Source organism: Stenella coeruleoalba (genome assembly GCF_951394435.1).
Source record: "Stenella coeruleoalba genome assembly, chromosome: 1".
Lineage (NCBI taxonomy): Eukaryota > Metazoa > Chordata > Mammalia > Artiodactyla > Delphinidae > Stenella > Stenella coeruleoalba.
In genome coordinates this window covers 122,969,071-122,982,537 of record NC_137169.1, presented here as the reverse complement: position 1 = coordinate 122,982,537, position 13,467 = coordinate 122,969,071, and the positions used below count along the sequence as shown (strand labels likewise).

Genomic DNA, 13,467 nt, shown 5'->3' with positions numbered 1-13,467 from the left:
TTGGCCAAGTGCATCATTGTGGACGTTCTGCCTCTTTTCCTATGCTTTAAATGCAATTCCAGTCTACCTCCTGAAATCGGTTTCCTGCAATTCTGCCCCACTTTCAAGTCCTCTTGGCAGCCTTACTTCAGTCTATTTTTGGACGATAGCTGTCATTTATAACTCCTCAGGTTTGTGAATTACAGTGCCCCTGAACTCCTTTCTTCAACTCGCTTTCTTTTGAGCTGGCCGCAACACCGCAGGATTGCTTCAGGCCCTAATCTGGTTCCGGCATGGCACGCTGAGCCTTTGGTTAATTCCTCTTCCTGGTGGGAAATGAGAGTTAAATTTGCCCGTCCGGACACCTCCAGCTAGTCTCTCATTGGTTCTCCCTATTCCTGTTCATCTTCCGCAGAAATTGCAAACTGGGCCAAACAGGAGGTTAAAGGCACTGACTCTCCAAGTGGGGAGAGTGTTAGTAAAGCGTCTGGAATGTTGCACCAGAGTACCAGGGGACGAAAACTGAGACATATTTGAAAACGTCTCCTGATCACACGGTTGATCATACTCTGGGTTCCACATGCATGTTTTAGCTGAAGGAAGAATCCCTTAAACCTGGAGAGTTGAGACCCGTGGAATGGGTACCATGCAATATGACTTCAAAGGGTCTTCATTTGCTCACCGAACCTCTCCAATCCTATCACTGCTGCGTATATGCCCCTGTACACACGCTTGATTCTCTTTCGGAGACATAGCAATCCATAGGTTTTCAGATACTTACTAGTCAGTTACATACTTAGGCGTTTAATATGGGGTGTTGAGTCCATTTCGTTGAGCAAGGAGTAGCTCTTGTCTATTCCATATTTGGCTAAAGGAACTTTATCTGTGCTCATTTCAATCTCTGGTTTCATGCAGCACCCCAACTCACCTTTACCCTTAAGCAAGCAAATGTTGGTTTTCTAAATTTGAGACCCTGTTCTGTTTTGTAATTCAGTTCCTGTGTAGCCAAGTTTATATTCCGTGCATTAGTGATATCTTATGATGTTTCTATTTCTGTGTGACTTATTTCAGTTAGAATCATCATAGCTGAATCCACTCATTATGCTGCTACAGGCCTGTTGACATAGATTTCATTGCTGAGGGATATTGCATTGCACGTAAGTACCACAAGTACTTTATCCACTTTTCACTTTCTGTGATATTGAACTTGTACGGTAAACGAGGTTTTTGTAAACAGAGGCGTCCCAAACTTTGGGGTGGCTGTGTCTTTTTGATTTTAATTTCCCTAAGCTATAGGACTATAAGTGGAAGTGCCCTAGGCTCTGTTGCTTTGTTTTTTAGATGCTTCAGGAAACACCATACACTTCTCCTGAGTGTCTGTTGGCAATTTACATCCCGCCCATCAGCATAACAAGGCTCCCAGTTCTCCATGGCCTGTCCTGCCTTTCTGGATTTTACACTTTTTTCAGATGGCCCTTTTGACCGGGGGGAAGTGAGACTTCATTGTAGTGCAGATTTCCTTTGCAAGCTTGCTTGGTTGGCCAAAAAGGGCGTATGCGTTTTTTCCTGAATATATTCAGGAAAAAACGCATACACCCTTTTTGGCCAAGTGCATCATTGTGGACGTTCTGCCTCTTTTCCTATGCTTTCAATGCAATTCCAGTCTACCTCCTGAAATCGGTTTCCTGCAATTCTGCCCCGCTTTCAAGTCCTCTTGCAGCCTTACTTCAGTATATTTTTGGACGATAGCTGTCATTTATAACTCTGCAGGTTTGTGAATTACAGTGCACCTGAGCTCCTTTCTTCAACTCACTTTCTTGTGAGCTGGCCGAAACACCGCAAAATGGCCTCAGGCCCTAATCTGTGTCCGGTACGGCACGCTGAACCTTTGGTTAATTTCTCTTCCTGGTGGGAAATGAGAGTTCAATTTGCCCGTCCAGACACCTCCAGCTAGTCTCTCATTGGTTCTCACTATTCCTGTTCATCTTCCGCAGAAATTGCAAACTGGGCCAAACAGGAGGTTAAAGGCGCTGACTCTCCAAGTGGGGAGAGTGTTAGTAAAGCGTCTGGAATGTTGCACCCGAGTACCAGGGGACGAAAACTGAGACATATTTGAACACGTCTCCCGTTCACACGGTTGATCATACTCTGGGTTCCACATGCATGTTTTAGCTGAAGGAAGAATACCTTAAACCTGGAGAGTTGAGACCCGTGTAATGGGTACCATGCAATATGACTTCAAAGGGTCTTCATTTGCTCATCGAACCTCTCCAATCCTATCACTGCTGCGTTTATGCCCCTGTACACACGCTTGATTCTCTTTTGGAGACATAGCAATCCATAGGTTTTACGATACTTACTAGTCAGGTACATTCTTAGGCGTTTAATATGCGGTGTTGAGTCCATTTCGTTGAGCAAGGAGTAGCTCTTGTCTATCCCATATTTGACTTAAGGAACTTTATCTGTGCTCATTTCAATCTGTGGTTTTATGCAGCACCGCAACTCACCTTTACCCTTAAGCAAGCATAAGTTGGTTTTCTAAATTTGAGACCCTGTTCTGTTTTGGAATGCAGTTCCTGTGTAGCCAAGTTTACATTCCGTGTATTAGTGATATCTTATGATGTTTCTTTTTCTGTGTGACTTATTTCAGTTAGAATCATCGTACCTGAATCCACTCATTATGCTGCTACGGGCCTGATGACATAGATTTCATTGCTGAGTGATACTGCGTTGTAAGTAAATACCACAAGTTCTTTATCCATTTTTCACTTTCTGCGATGTTGAACTTGTACTGTAAACGAGGTTCTTGTAAACAGAGCCATTCCAAACTTTGGGGTGGCTGTGTCTTTTTGATTTTAATTTCCCTAAGCTATAGGACCATAAGTGGAAGTGCCCTAGGTTCTGTTGCTTTGTTTTTTAGATGTTTCAGGAAACACCATACACTTCTCCCGAGTGGTTGTTGGCAATTTACATCCCGCCCATCAGCATAACAAGGCTCCCAGTTCTCCATGGCCTGTCCTGCCTTTCTGGAGTTTACACTTTTTTCAGATGGCCCTTTTGACCGGGGGGAAGTGAGACTTCATTGTAGTGCAGATTTCCTTTGCAAGCTTGCTTGGTTGGCCAAAAAGGGCGTATGCGTTTTTTCCTGAATATATTCAGGAAAAAACGCATACGCCCTTTTTGGCCAAGTGCATCATTGTGGACGTTCTGCCTCTTTTCCTATGCTTTCAATGCAATTCCAGTCTACCTCCTGAAATCGGTTTCCTGCAATTCTGCCCCGCTTTCAAGTCCTCTTGGCAGCCTTCCTTCAGTCTATTTTTGGACGATAGCTGTCATTTATAACTCTGCAGGTTTGTGAATTACAGTGCCCCTGAGCTCCTTTCTTCAACTCGCTTTCTTTTGAGCTGGCCGCAACACCGCAGGATGGCTTCAGGCCCTAATCTGGTTCCGGCACGGCACACTGAGCCTTTGGTTATTTCCTCTTCCTGGTGGGAAATGAGAGTTAAATTTGCCCGTCCAGACACCTCCAGCTAGTCTCTCATTGGTTCTCGCTATTCCTGTTCATCTTCCGCAGAAATTGCAAACTGAGCCAAACAGGTGGTTAAAGGCGCTGACTCTCCAAGTGGGGAGAGTGTTAGTAAAGCGTCTGGAATGTTGCACCCGAGTACCAGGGGAGGAAAACTGAGACTTATTTGAACACGTCTCCCGTTCACATGGTTGATCATACTTGGGTTCCACATGCATGTTTTAGCTGAAGGAAGAATACCTTAAACCTGGAGAGTTGAGACCCGTGTAATGGGTACCATGCAATATGACTTCAAAGGGTCTTCATTTGCTCACCGAACCTCTCCAATCCTATCACTGCTGCGTTTATGCCCCTGTACACACGCTTGATTCTCTTTTGGAGACATAGCAATCCATAGGTTTTACGATACTTACTAGTCAGGTACATTCGTAGGCGTTTAATATGCGGTGTTCAGTCCATTTCGTTGAGCAAGGAGTAGCTCTTGTCTATTCCATATTTGACTTAAGGAACTTTATCTGTGCTCATTTCAATCTGTGGTTTTATGCAGCACCCCAACTCACCTTTACCCTTAAGCAAGCATAAGTTGGTTTTCTAAATTTGAGACCCTGTTCTGTTTTGGAATGCAGTTCCTGTGTAGCCAAGTTTACATTCCGTGTATTACTGATATCTTATGATGTTTCTTTTTCTGTGTGACTTATTTCAGTTAGAATCATCGTACCTGAATCCACTCATTATGCTGCTACGGGCCTGATGACATAGATTTCATTGCTGAGTGATACTGCGTTGTACCACAACTTCTTTATCCATTTTTCACTTTCTGCGATGTTGAACTTGTACTGTAAACGAGGTTCTTGTAAACAGAGGCGTCCCAAACTTTGGGGTGGCTATGTCTTTTTGATTTTAATTTCCCTAAGCTATAGGACCATAAGTGGAAGTGCCCTAGGCTCTGTTGCTTTGTTTTTTAGATGTTTCAGGAAACACCATACACTTCTCCCGAGTGGTTGTTGGCAATTTACATCCCGCCCATCAGCATAACAAGGCTCCCAGTTCTCCATGGCCTGTCCTGCCTTTCTGGATTTTACACTTTTTTCAGATGACCCTTTTGACGGGGGGAAGTGAGACTTCATTGTAGTGCAGATTTCCTTTGCAAGCTTGCTTGGTTGGCCAAAAAGGGCGTATGCGTTTTTTCCTGAATATATTCAGGAAAAAACGCATACGCCCTTTTTGGCCAAGTGCATCATTGTGGACGTTCGGCCTCTTTTCCTATGCTTTCAATGCAATTCCAGTCTACCTCCTGAAATCGGTTTCCTGCAATTCTGCCCCGCTTTCAAGTCCTCTTGGCAGCCTTACTTCAGTCTATTTTTGGACGATAGCTGTCATTTATAACTCTGCAGGTTTGTGAATTACAGTGCCCCTGAGCTCCTTTCTTCAACTCGCTTTCTTTTGAGCTGGCCACAACACCGCAGGATGGCTTCAGGCATTAATCTGGTTCCGGCACGGCACACTGAGCCTTTGGTTATTTCCTCTTCCTGGTGGGAAATGAGAGTTAAATTTGCCCGTCCAGACACCTCCAGCTAGTCTCTCATTGGTTCTCGCTATTCCTGTTCATCTTCCGCAGAAATTGCAAACTGGGCCAAACAGGAGGTTAAAGGCGCTGACTCTCCAAGTGGGGAGAGTGTTAGTAAAGCGTCTGGAATGTTGCACCCGAGTACCAGGGGAGGAAAACTGAGACATATTTGAACACGTCTCCCGTTCACATGGTTGATCATACTTGGGTTCCACATGCATGTTTTAGCTGAAGGAAGAATACCTTAAACCTGGATAGTTGAGACCCGTGTAATGGGTACCATGCAATATGACTTCAAAGGGTCTTCATTTGCTCACCGAACCTCTCCAATCCTATCACTGCTGCGTTTATGCCCCTGTACACACGCTTGATTCTCTTTTGGAGACATAGCAATCCATAGGTTTTAAGATACTTACTAGTCAGGTACATTCTTAGGCGTTTAATATGGGGTGTTGAGTCCATTTCGTTGAGCAAGGAGTAGCTCTTGTCTATTCCATATTTGGCTTAAGGAACTTTATCTGTGCTCATTTCAATCTCTGGTTTTATGCAGCACCCCAACTCACCTTTCCCCTTAAGCAAGCATAAGTTGGTTTTCTAAATTTGAGTCCCTGTTCTGTTGTGGAATTCAGTTCCTGTGTAGCCAAGTTTACATTCTGTGTATTAGTGATATCTTATGATATTTCTTTTTCTGTGTGACTTATTTCAGTTAGAATCATCGTACCTGAATCCACTCATTATGCTGCTACGGGCCTGATGACATAGATTTCATTGCTGAGTGATACTGCATTGTACGTAAGTACCACAAGTTCTTTATCCATTTTTCAGTTTCTGTGATATTGAACTTGGACGGTAAACGAGGTTCTTGTAAACAGAGGCGTCCCAAACTTTGGGGTGGCTGTGTCTTTTTTATTTTAATTTCCCTAAGCTATAGGACCATAAGTGGCAGTGCCCTAGGCTCTGTTGCTTTGTTTTTTAGATGTTTCAGGAAACACCATACACTTCTCCCGAGTGGTTGTTGGCAATTTACATCCCGCCCATCAGCATAACAAGGCTCCCAGTTCTCCATGGCCTGTCCTGCCTTTCTGGATTTTACACTTTTTTCAGATGGCCCTTTTGACCGGGGGGAAGTGAGACTTCATTGTAGTGCAGATTTCCTTTGCAAGCTTGCTTGGTTGGCCAAAAAGGGCGTATGCGTTTTTTCCTGAATATATTCAGGAAAAAACGCATACGCCCTTTTTGGCCAAGTGCATCATTGTGGACGTTCTGCCTCTTTTCCTATGCTTTCAATGCAATTCCAGTCTACCTCCTGAAATCGGTTTCCTGCAATTCTGCCCCGCTTTCAAGTCCTCTTGGCAGCCTTACTTCAGTCTATTTTTGGACGATAGCTGTCATTTATAACTCTGCAGGTTTGTGAATTACAGTGCCCCTGAGCTCCTTTCTTCAACTCAGTTTCTTTTGAGCTGGCCGCAACACCGCAGGATGGCTTCAGGCCCTAATCTGGTTCCGGTACGGTACGCTGAGCCTTTGGTTATTTCCTCTTCATGTTGGGAAATGAGAGTTAAATTTGCCCGTCCAGACACCTCCAGCTAGCCTCTCATTGGTTCTCGCTATTCCTGTTCATCTTCCGCAGAAATTGCAAACTGTGCCAAACAGGAGGTTAAAGGCGCTGACTCTCCACGTGGGGAGAGTGTTAGTAAAGCGTCTGGAATGTTGCACCCGAGTACCAGGGGAGGAAAACTGAGACATATTTGAACACGTCTCCCGATCACGTGGTTGATCATACTCTGGGTTCCACATGCATGTTTTAGCTGAAGGAAGAATACCTAAAACCTGGGTAGTTGAAACCCGTGGAATGGGTACCATGCAATATGACTTCAAAGGGTCTTCATTTGCTCACCGAACCTCTCCAATCCTATCACTGCTGCGTTTATGCCCCTGTACACACGCTTGATTCTCTTTTGGAAACATAGCAATCCATAGGTTTTAAGATACTTACTAGTCAGGTACATTCTTAGGCGTTTAATATGCGGTGTTGAGTCCATTTCATTGAGCAAGGAGTAGCTCTTGTCTATTCCATATTTGGCTTAAGGAACTTTATCTGTGCTCATTTCAATCTCTGGTTTTATGCAGCAACCCAACTCACCTTTCCCCTTAAGCAAGCATAAGTTGGTTTTCTAAATTTGAGTCCCTGTTCTGTTGTGGAATTCAGTTCCTGTGTAGCCAAGATTACATTCCGTGTATTAGTGATATCTTATGATGTTTCTTTTTCTGTGTGACTTATTTCAGTTAGAATCATCGTACCTGAATCTACTCATTATGCTGCTACGGGCCTGATGACACAGATTTCATTGCTGAGTGATACTGCTTTGTAAGTAAATACCACAACTTCTTTATCCATTTTTCACTTTCTGCGATGTTGAACTTGTACTGTAAACGAGGTTCTTGTAAACAGAGCCGTTCCAAACTTTGGGGTGGCTGTGTCTTTTTGATTTTAATTTCCCTAAGCTATAGGACCATAACTGGAAGTGCCCTAGGTTCTTTTGCTTTGTTTTTTAGATGTTTCAGGAAACACCATACACTTCTCCCGAGTGGTTGTTGGCAATTTACATCCCGCCCATCAGCATAACAATGCTCCCAGTTCTCCATGGCCTGTCCTGCCTTTCTGGATTTTACACTTTTTTCAGATGGCCCTTTTGACCGGGGGGAAGTGAGACTTCATTGTAGTGCAGATTTCCTTTGCAAGCTTGCTTGGTTGGCCAAAAAGGGCGTATGCGTTTTTTCCTGAATATATTCAGGAAAAAATGCATACGCCCTTTTTGGCCAAGTGCATTATTGTGTACGTTCTGCCTCTTCTCCTATGCTTTCAATGCAATTCCAGTCTACCTCCTGAAATCGGTTTCCTGCAATTCTGCCCCGCTTTCAAGTCCTCTTGGCCGCCTTACTTCAGTCTATTTTTGGATGATAGCTGTCATTTATAACTCTGCAGGTTTGTGAATTACAGTGCCCCTGAGCTCCTTTCTTCAACTCGCTTTCTTGTGAGCTGGCCGCAACACCGCAGGATGGCTTCAGGCCCTAAACTGGTTCCGGCACGGCACACTGAGCCTTTGGTTATTTCCTCTTCCTGGTGGGAAATGAGGGTTAAATTTGCCCGTCCAGACACCTCCAGCTAGCCTCTCATTGGTTCTCGCTATTCCTGTTCATCTTCCACAGAAATTGCAAACTGGGCCAAACAGGAAATTAAAGGGACTGACTCTCCAAGTGGGGAGAGTGTTAGTAAAGCATCTGGAATGTTGCACCCGAGTACCAGGGGAGGAAAACTGAGACATATTTGAACACGTCTCCCGTTCACATGGTTGATCATACTTGGGTTCCACATGCATGTTTTAGCTGAAGGAAGAATACCTAAAACCTGGGTAGTTGAAACCCGTGGAATGGGTACCATGCAATATGACTTCAAAGGGTCTTCATTTGCTCACCGAACCTCTCCAATCCTATCACTGCTGCGTTTATGCCCCTGTACACATGCTTGATTCCCTTTCAGAGACATAGCAATCCATAGGTTTTAAGATACTTACTAGTCAGGTACATTCTTAGGCGTTTAATATGCGGTGTTGAGTCCATTTCGTTGAGCAAGGAGTAGCTCTTGTCTATTCCATATTTGGCTTAAGGAACTTTATCTGTGCTCATTTCAATCTCTGGTTTTATGCAGCACCCCAACTCACCTTTCCCCTTAAGCAAGCATAAGTTGGTTTTCTAAATTTGAGACCCTGTTCTGTTCTGTAATTCAGTTCCTGTGTAGCCAAGTTTACATTCCGTGTATTACTGATATCTTATGATGTTTCTTTTTCTGTGTGACTTATTTCAGTTAGCATCATCATACCTGAATCCACTCATTGTGCTGCTAAGGGCCTGATGACACAGATTTCATTGCTGAGTGATATTGCTTTGTAAGTAAATACCACAACTTCTTTATCCATTTTTCACTTTCTGCGATGTTGAACTTGTACTGTAAACGAGGTTCTTGTAAACAGAGCCGTTCCAAACTTTGGGGTGGCTGTGTCTTTTTGATTTTAAATTCCCTAAGCTATAGGACCATAAGTGGAAGTGCCCAAGGCTCTGTTGCTTTGTTTTTTAGATGTTTCAGGAAACACCATACACTTTTCCCCAGTGGTTGTTGGCAATTTACATCCCGCCCATCAGCATAACAAGGCTCCCAGTTCTCCATGGCCTGTCCTGCCTTTCTGGATTTTACACTTTTTTCAGATGGCCCTTTTGACCGGGGGGAAGTGAGACTTCATTGTAGTGCAGATTTCCTTTGCAAGCTTGCTTGGTTGGCCAAAAAGGGCGTATGCGTTTTTTCCTTAATATATTCAGGAAAAAACGCATACGCCCTTTTTGGGCAAGTGCATCATTGTGGACGTTCTGCCTCTTTTCCTATGCTTTAAATGCAATCCCAGTCTACCTCCTGAAATCGGTTTCCTGCAATTCTGCCCCGCTTTCAAGTCCTCTTGGCCGCCTTACTTCAGTCTATTTTGCGACGATAGCTGTCATTTATAACTCTGCAGGTTTGTGAATTACAGTGCCCCTGAGCTCCTTTCTTCAACTCGCTTTCTTGTGTCCTGGCCGCAACACCGCAGGATGGCTTCAGGCCCTAATCTGGTTCCGGCATGGCACGCTGAGCCTTTGGTTAATTCCTCTTCCTGGTGGGAAATGAGAGTTAAATTTGCCCGTCCAGACACCTCCAGCTAGTCTCTCATTGGTTCTCGCTATTCCTGTACATCTTCCGCAGAAATTGCAAACTGGGCCAAACAGGAGGTTAAAGACACTGACTCTCCAAGTCGGGAGAGTGTTAGTAAAGCGTCTGGAATGTTGCACCCGAGTACCAGGGTACGAAAAGTGAGACATATTTGAACACGTCTCCCGATCACATGGTTGATCATACTCTGGGTTCCACATGCATGTTTTAGCTGAAGGAAGAATACCTAAAACCTGGGTAGTTGAAACCCGTGGAATGGGTACCATGCAATATGACTTCAAAGGGTCTTCATTTGCTCACCGAACCTCTCCAATCCTATCACTGCTGCGTTTATGCCCCTGTACACATGCTTGATTCTCTTTTGGAGACATAGCAATCCATAGGTTTTAAGATACTTACTAGTCAGGTACATTCTTAGGCGTTTAATATGCAGTGTTGAGTCCATTTCGTTGAGCAAGGAGTAGCTCTTGTCTATTCCATATTTGGCTTAAGGAACTTTATCTGTGCTCATTTCAATCTCTGGTTTTATGCAGCACCCCAACTCACCTTTACCCTTAAGCAAGCATAAGTTGTTTTTCTAAATTTGAGACCCTGTTCTGTTCTGTAATTCAGTTCCTGTGTAGCCAAGTTTCCATTCCGTGTATTACTGATATCTTATGATGTTTCTTTTTCTGTGTGACTTATTTCAGTTAGAATCATCATACCTGAATCCACTCATTGTGCTGCTAAGGGCCTGATGACACAGATTTCATTGCTGAATGATATTGCTTTGTAAGTAAATACCACAACTTCTTTATCCATTTTTCACTTTCTGCGATGTTGAACTTGTACTGTAAACGAGGTTCTTGTAAACAGAGCCGTTCCAAACTTTGGGGTGGCTGTGTCTTTTTGATTTTAAATTCCCTAAGCTATAGGACCATAAGTGGAAGTGCCCTAGGCTCTGTTGCTTTGTTTTTTAGATGTTTCAGGAAACACCATACACTTCTCCCCAGTGGTTGTTGGCAATTTACATCCCGCCCATCAGCATAACAAGGCTTCCAGTTCTCCATGGCCTGTCCTGCCTTTCTGGATTTTACACTTTTTTCAGATGGCCCTTTTGACCGGGGGGAAGTGAGACTTCATTGTAGTGCAGATTTCCTTTGCAAGCTTGCTTGGTTGGCCAAAAAGGGCGTATGCGTTTTTTCCTGAATATATTCAGGAAAAAACGCATACGCCCTTTTTGGCCAAGTGCATCATTGTGGACGTTCTGCCTCTTTTCCTATGCTTTCAATGCAATTCCAGTCTACCTCCTGAAATCGGTTTCCTGCAATTCTGCCCCGCTTTCAAGTCCTCTTGGCAGCCTTACTTCAGTCTATTTTTGGACGATAGCTATCATTTATAACTCTGCAGTTTTTTGAATTGCAGTGCCCCTGAGCTCCTTTCTTCAACTCGCTTTCTTGTGACCTGGCCGCAACACCACAGGATGGCTTCAGGCCCTAATCTGGTTCCGGCACGGCACACTGAGCCTTTGGTTATTTCCTCTTCCTGGTGGGAAATGAGAGTTAAATTTGCCCGTCCAGACACCTCCAGCTAGCCTCTCATTGGTTCTCGCTATTCCTGTTCATCTTCCGCAGAAATTGCAAACTGGGCCAAACAGGAGGTTAAAGGCGCTGACTCTCCAAGTGGGGAGACTGTTAGTAAAGCATCTGGAATGTTGCACCCGAGTACCAGGGGAGGAAAACTGAGACATATTTGAACACGTCTCCCGTTCACATGGTTGATCATACTTGGGTTCCACATGCATGTTTTAGCTGAAGGAAGAATACCTTAAACCTGGAGAGTTGAGACCCGTGTAATGGGTACCATGCAATATGACTTCAAAGGGTCTTCATTTGCTCACCGAACCTCTCCAATCCTATCACTGCTGCGTTTATGCCCCTGTACACACGCTTGATTCTCTTTTGGAGACATAGCAATCCATAGGTTTTACGATACTTACTAGTCAGGTACATTCTTAGGCGTTTAATATGCGGTGTTGAGTCCATTTCGTTGAGCAAGGAGTAGCTCTTGTCTATCACATATTTGACTTAAGGAACTTTATCTGTGCTCATTTCAATCTGTGGTTTTATGCAGCACCCCAACTCACCTTTACTCTTAAGCAAGCATAAGTTGGTTTTCTAAATTTGAGACCCTGTTCTGTTTTGGAATGCAGTTCCTGTGTAGCCAAGTTTACATTCCGTGTATTAGTGATATCTTATGATGTTTCTTTTTCTGTGTGACTTATTTCAGTTAGAATCATCGTACCTGAATCCACTCATTATGCTGCTACGGGCCTGATGACATAGATTTCATTGCTGAGTGATACTGCGTTGTAAGTAAATACCACAAGTTCTTTATCCATTTTTCACTTTCTGCGATGTTGAACTTCTACTGTAAACGAGGTTCTTGTAAACAGAGCCGTTCCAAACTTTGGGGTGGCTGTGTCTTTTTCATTTTAATTTCCCTAAGCTATAGGACCATAAGTGGAAGTGCCCTAGGTTCTGTTGCTTTGTTTTTTAGATGTTTCAGGAAACACCATACACTTCTCCAGAGTGGTTGTTGGCAATTTACATCCCGCCCATCAGCATAACAAGGCTCCCAGTTCTCCATGGCCTGTCCTGCCTTTCTGGATTTTACACTTTTTTCAGATGGCCCTTTTGACCGGGGGGAAGTGAGACTTCATTGTAGTGCAGATTTCCTTTGCAAGCTTGCTTGGTTGGCCAAAAAGGGCGTATGCGTTTTTTCCTGAATATATTCAGGAAAAAACGCATACGCCCTTTTTGGCCAAGTGCATCATTGTGGACGTTCTGCCTCTTTTCCTATGCTTTCAATGCAATTCCAGTCTACCTCCTGAAATCGGTTTCCTGCAATTCTGCCCCGCTTTCAAGTCCTCTTGGCAGCCTTACTTCAGTCTATTTTTGGACGATAGCTGTCATTTATAACTCTGCAGGTTTGTGAATTACAGTGCCCCTGAGCTCCTTTCTTCAACTCGCTTTCTTTTGAGCTGGCCGCAACACCGCAGGATGGCTTCAGGCCCTAATCTGGTTCCGGCACGGCACACTGAGCCTTTGGTTATTTCCTCTTCCTGGTGGGAAATGAGAGTTAAATTTGCCCGTCCAGACACCTCCAGCTAGCCTCTCATTGGTTCTCGCTATTCCTTTTCATCTTCCGCAGAAATTGCAAACTGAGCCAAACAGGAGGTTAAAGGCGCTGACTCTCCAAGTGGGGAGAGTGTTAGTAAAGCGTCTGGAATGTTGCACCCGAGTACCAGGGGAGGAAAACTGAGACATATTTGAACACGTCTCCCGTTCACATGGTTGATCATACTTGGGTTCCACATGCATGTTTTAGCTGAAGGAAGAATACCTTAAACCTGGAGAGTTGAGACCCGTGTAATGGGTACCATGCAATATGACTTCAAAGGGTCTTCATTTGCTCACCGAACCTCTCCAATCCTATCACTGCTGCGTTTATGCCCCTGTACACACGCTTGATTCTCTTTTGGAGACATAGCAATCCATAGGTTTTACGATACTTACTAGTCAGGTACATTCTTAGGCGTTTAATATGGGGTGTTGAGTCCATTTCGTTGAGCAAGGAGTAGCACTTGTCTATTCCATA

At 44.1% G+C, this 13,467-nt stretch overlaps 1 long non-coding RNA gene across 14 annotated transcripts in view; it reads left to right on the top strand.

The window, feature by feature from the left end:
* LOC307186525 overlaps positions 1-13,467 on the top strand; it is a 2,785,769-nt gene that overhangs the window by 796,860 nt on the left and 1,975,442 nt on the right. The window contains exon 1 of one of the 14 annotated variants that reach the window (XR_013828373.1): positions 10,544-10,599. The exons of the other annotated variants lie outside the window; for them this stretch is intronic. This is a non-coding gene — a long non-coding RNA (uncharacterized lncRNA). Of the gene's footprint in view, positions 1-10,543; positions 10,600-13,467 lie in introns of those variants that run through there. 14 annotated transcript variants of the gene reach the window in all.